This window comes from Vitis riparia, chromosome 16 (assembly GCF_004353265.1).
Source record: "Vitis riparia cultivar Riparia Gloire de Montpellier isolate 1030 chromosome 16, EGFV_Vit.rip_1.0, whole genome shotgun sequence".
NCBI lineage: Eukaryota > Viridiplantae > Streptophyta > Magnoliopsida > Vitales > Vitaceae > Vitis > Vitis riparia.
This window is the reverse complement of record NC_048446.1, coordinates 5,333,304-5,339,759: the sequence shown is the minus strand read 5'-3', so window position 1 is coordinate 5,339,759 and position 6,456 is coordinate 5,333,304.

The following is a 6,456-nucleotide window of genomic DNA, read 5'->3' as shown; positions in this document are numbered from 1 at the left end:
GTCGCATCTTTTTTCAAGACCTGAAGGTCCCCATTTTCCAATCTACGAGGTTATACTTCACTTTTGTCTTCTATGAAAGGTGGTTGACCCTCACTTCGTCGAGATCTTGGGATGTACCTAAAAACTGGGGAAGTAATGACAATCGTTGAGTCCAATGTCGGTTTTTTTAAGGATTTATCTTTTTTTTCAATTTGAGTCATCATTGGTTGTGAAATTTCCTCTACTAACATCAACTTACACTGCTCAACTTTTCTTTTAAGTTTAGCCTTCCCAGTTGAGGGAATGATTGCAAGAAGGACTTTCTCCGTAGCTTCATTTTCTATGTAAAATTTAGCGTCAGCAAAATAAGATTCGACTTCTGTAAATAGCTTAGTGTTAGCCTTTACTTTCTTTACCCATTCTTTATAAAATTTGAAACACTAGTGTAGTGTTGAAGGAATTACTCCATTCTCATGAAGCCATGGTCACTCGAGTAATACGTTGTAAGATATTTTTGCATCAATTACATGAAACAATGTGTTTGAACTCAATTCACCCGTAACAAGCTCTAGCCAAATCATACCAATAGCTCGTTGTCCTCCTTGATTAAAGCCCTGGATCATTAAGTGACTCCGAGTTAGTTATTTTGTAGCAATCCCAAGTCGTCTCATTATTTTTTTGGGCATGATATTTATTGCAGACCCTCCATCAATTAAGATGTGAGTGATATTTTGTTCCCGTATGTACTAGATAACAAACAAAAGTCGATTATGTGGTTTTGACCCTAACTGAAGGTCTTCATCGGTAAAGGTGATGGTTGTACAACATTTGGCACAATTGTGACTTTCATCCTCAAGTCTTTTTGCCCCCTTTATTTTGGTGGTATAGAGCATTGGATTCTTAAGTACTTGAATCAACGCATTTCGCATCTCATTAGGAAGTTGTAGCATTTCGTGGCTACTAAATGGTGAGGGTAAGTGTTGTAAGCTTGTTACAACCTCATCTTCTTCCTTAGTTTTTTCTTAACTCAACACCAAGAATGTTTTCCTCATCTTCACTTAACTCGTCTTCTTTCGAAGTCTCATTGCAAGAGACCATATGAGTTGATATTGTCACCCTTTTATCAAAGAACCCTAAGGAAAAGTATTCCCCTAGGGTGATAAGGGTGATGAGTTTCTGGACCAAAAGATCGTCTATTTGTATAATCGTTTGTTTTCTCCCAGGATTCTTTTTTTCTTTCTTCTTTAGGTGTTGTCAAGTATTCCACTCATGTCGTCCCCTCTTAGGAAGGTTAGGGTATGAATGCAACCCTTGCTTCTTACAAAGTCTTTTTTGTGTCACCAACGTCCAACCTTTTTCATCATATAGCATTGATTTATTGTCAGAGCAAAGGTGAAGAAGGTTATCCTGACATGACACTTGTGTTTGCTTTGGTTTTGGTGACTTGTGTTGAATAGTACTGGCACATGCCCCCAATTTCTTAAGCGGAATATGTAATGGAACGGGATTAAATGACCCAAATGTGACTGTAGCATGATTTGACTCCACTACTTCATCTAAATCTAAATTAATTCTTCATTGCTTTGCAAGTTTCATTATGAGATCTTTTAAAACAAAACATTTCTCCATAGAATGATTGACAATTCAATGGCAATGACAATAGTTTGGATCATTAACACAACCTATTTCTTCTGGATGCTTGCACTCAGGTAACTCGATAACCTTTTTCTAAAGCAAGTCTTTCAGCATGTTAGGCACATCAGAGTCGGGAAAAGGATACTTCTTCTCATCTAATTCCTTCAAGGTGAATCGACGCCTCTCATTTTCCTGGATTGGTCCAGCCTCTTTTACTTCCTTCTTTTTATCTCTCGCTAAGATTTTGACGGGAGCCATATTTATCATCATTGACTTCTAGATGGGTTTCTTCGAGGTCTTGTCACTCATTTTCCCATCATATATTTCTCTTTGCCGATCAACGGTAAGGTCCTTCTTAGAACCATGGTTGGCTATGTTGAGCTCTATGTCATGTGCTCAGGTAGCTAATTCTTCAAAGGTACAGGGTCGTATCCCTTGGAGAATGTATAAGAGACCCCAATGCATTCCTTGTATGCACATCTCTACGGCTGATACCTCAGATAATCTATCTTTGCAGTCAAGGCTTAAGGAACGCCAACGGTTGATATAGTCTACAACCGGTTCATCTTTCCATTGCTTAGTGTTAGTAAGTTCTATCATACTTACAGTTCATCGGGTGCTATAGAAACGGTTGAGGAATACACATTCCATTTGGTCCCAATTATCGATACACTTTGGTGCAAGGTCTATGTACCAATCAAAAGCATTTCCTCGAAGAGAATAGACGAATTGTTTAACTAATAAGTCACCATTTATACCTGCATTGTTACAAGTTTCAACGAAATGGGCAACATGTGGTTTTGGATTTCCTTTTCCGTCAAATGATTGAAATTTTAGAAGTTGATAACCCATAGGCATATGTAGGTTATCAATCCTCTTAGTGTAAGGTTTAGAGTACATGAGCGTACTCTGTGAGGGTCCACCATATTGCGCCTTAATGGTGTTAGTTATCATGTCCTGAAGTTGTTAGACAGATAATGACGCCACTGGGGCAAATTCCGTCACTTGTCTCTCACCTCGCATTGTCCTATACATATGTGGTGCATCATCGAGAGGAAATGCAACATTCGGAGGGTGGTTGAGTATGTGACTTGACTCACCCGTATTTTGTACTTGTGCCTCAACCTTGTTTATGAGGGAGGCTATCTGCATATCCTTCTCCTCAACCGTCTTAGTGAGTTTGGCAATGGCGTGAGCCATCTCTACTAATTGTTCCTCTACGGATGTAGTGTCGGTTGCCATTACCGGCATGGTCATCGAGAATGGAGAAGTAAAAGAGTCAGAACGATTAGAGTAGTTTTCCTCATTTGACATTCTAGTTGGCTATTCGAAGTATGAGCCAATGCTAGAGTTGGCATCGGTAACAGAGCAATGAGATTATCCCCAAAGTCCCTTAGTGTTGAAGAGAGTTTTCCTCTGTTATAAGGACTATAGCTCTTTGCCCCCAGAGAGGCCAAGGTGATGAGTGGTTGGTTATCATCATGTGTCCTTACCTGTTTTAGCAAACAAGCAGACTCACTTGTTTGTTTTGTTGAGAATGAAGATGTTGATTTTGCTTTGCTACAAGTCATGGGGCCCGTAGCGGTGTCATGTGTCAATTGTGCAATGATGATCTTGTCATTGCCCTTGTTGACATGCACAACTTGAGTTCTTTTGGATGTCATCGATGTGGTAGAGATCAATTTATTAACAAAAGAGATGAAAGACAGAGAGATCTCACCGAGCGTGCCAGAAATTTGTACGCACAAATTTCGTAAAATTTTATCCTGCACAAATTAGCAAAACAAAATAGAAAAAATAATGCGATCAAAATATTTATTGAAATTAAAAAATGTTGTGGGTACAATCTCAAAAATAATATTCTTTCCAACAAAGAATATTTTCCCTCTAATTCTTTTATCTTGATCATACTTTGGAAAATGACGATGACGTTTTCTTGATTTCGAAGATCAATCGAGGGTCACAAGTGGCTTATTCCCGAATGACCTTGTTCAATGGCGAAGAATGCATGTAGCAGTTTTTTTTTGCCGTTTACCGAACTTGTAAGGAGATTTGACGAAACTCTCTTTTGTTGTGAAGTCTTTTCTCTTGTACAAAGTTATCTTTGGATTTTCTCCTTAGGATTTTCCTTTCTGGATTTTTTTTTATTTCCCCCCTTCTTCTTGATAGAAGACACCTCTATTTATAGGTGAAGATAGAGAATTTGAATTTCAAATTCCCCAATTTTAGTTGCTTAATTCAAGGGATTTAGCTCCTTAATTTTAGCAAATTTTCTTTTCCACGAGGTTTTACCAACAAGATAATAACAATTTTCTTATTATTATTATTATTATCATTTTTATAGTTGGAGATTAGGGAAACTTATCCATAAGAGGATATATATATTTTGAAGACCGAATTAGTGATAATTTAACCCACTAATTTTTTTATGTCTACAGTCACTTTTTCCTTTACTTCATTACGTTCAATAGGTTATAATTTTAATGCAATAGAGATAGTTAAAACACTTTAAGATACTTTTTTAAAAACATTTCTGAGTTAAAAAATTTCAAATAATTTTCTTTAAAGTGTTTTTAGGAGGATAACTATAAAGTATTTATCCAAAAAAAATATATTATAAGTGAATGTTTAACACTACAAGCGGTTTTTTAAATTTATTTTAAAAAGTATTTACTAAATTTTGTCAAATATTTAATTTTTTTTTTTTTTTCAAAAACACTGCTAAACAAACTCATAGGATTTTTCTTCTTAGTGTTTTTAGTATAACCATTGTCTTTGAAATTTTTTTTAGAAAAATTACATATTAAAAGTAATTAATTAATTTTTATTAAATTAATTAATTAGAACTAATATAATTATACCTATTAATTTTTTAAAATTATCTAATAAACAATCACAAAGTATTATTTGTCATGGTGGTGAGTATGACCTAATTAAATAAGATCTATTTGATAAGATTTTTTCTGAAAATTTCAAGAAATAAAGAAAAACAAACTATTAATTCTATTGAAATACAATTCCTTAACTATAATATTTCCTAAACTTTTAAACGACTAAAATAATAATCTTATTTAGATGAGATTTTTAACCTCCATAATTAAAAAAATAACTAAATGTTAAATGTTAAAAAAAAATTCATCTAATAAATATACACTGTATATCCAACTCGGGTAAACAAACGAGACCTTTGGTGTTATTCTTTAATTTCATAAATTAGAATTTATGTATACAAATTTTATTATGCCACATGTAATTTTTCTTTTAAAATGAAAATAAAATTTAGACTATGAAAAGTTTATATATAAATCCAATATATTTATTAAATATTAATATTTGTAATACACAAAACAAAACATTCTCTAATTTCTTAATATACAAAATACAATCATATCAGGGGCAAATATTTTTGGCTCACCGTTACAAAAAGAAAACAACAAGAAGATGGACCAATATTTTGGAATTTTTTTTTCTGTCTACACTTTACGTCATAGAAATATCTTGGAAAAAAAGCCTTTATAAAAAATAAATAAATACAACAAAAAAATATAAATAAAAAGGTAAGAAGATAAATATTAGAAGTTGTTGTAGAAAAGTGGTTTATTTATGTATTTTTAGATAATTTACATAATAATTTTTTAAAATAATAAATTATTTAATCTTTTATTAAATAAACGGTCTATTATTTGACTTGATTTTTGAAAATTGAAAAAAAAACTAATTTTTTTAAAATTATTTTCCTTGTTTTAAAATAATAAAAAAAAAAACTTTTGAAAATCAAAACAAAAGTTGAATCTTCTTTTCAAAAAAAAAAAAAAAATCATACAAAACTAATATATATATATATATATAATATATATATATATATATATATATATATATATATATATATATATATATTATAATATCCTAATTTTAATTTGAACTATAATTGTAATGTGAAAATGGGTAAATATATTTGTTATAAAATAAAATATATTCAAACAAAACCATAGAGTATATAAAAATAATTTTCTTACAATTTTTATCAAATAATTAAAATCAATAAAAACATGAAAAAAAAAACATTATTTGTTAGAGTTCACATGCCTTGCATATGGACCAAGCCTAGTATACTATAAAAACCAAAATGAAAATTTTGTTATAACTTTTTTACCTTCTTTATCCTCATTTTGTTTAAATATTTACCAAATTACCATTGATCTCCCACTACACCAAACCAACAAGGATGACATATATGTAATTTAATTGAGAACCAAGTACAACATTTTTCTCTACTACCTGAAAAAGAGATGCAGCACATAACAACGTGTGAATCCCATTTACCCATTTTTCATTGCACAAGGGTCATGCACAATACTACGTGTACAAACCCATGTCCAATTGCACTAGTGTATAACCTTCTTATTTAAGTTTATTGAAATGTTATTTAAGAGTAATTTGGAGCAACATTTGAACCACTCCAACCATTACTAAGCAATCATTTCTTTTCTATCTTCCATTTCTCCCTTCCATTTCTCCATATATGAGATTTGCTTCATCTGATTCTTTATTTGAATGGTTTGGATTGTAGAGTTATTTTAAAAAACAAAGATTTAATTTTTTTTTCTTATTGTTGTAGAATTTTTTTCTTATTTTTATTGAATATAGTCCATATTCTATATATTAGATTTTATGGAGAAAAAAAACATAAATATTTGCTTCGCAATACAAAAAAGATTAGAAATCATTTTTTTTTTCTTCCCTTCTTCTTTCTTATTTATTTGGTGAAGAATATGATTTTTATAAAAGACTTGGAGTCGCCACTTATTTTTATTTTCTTTTTAAGGGAAAACAAAATAAGAA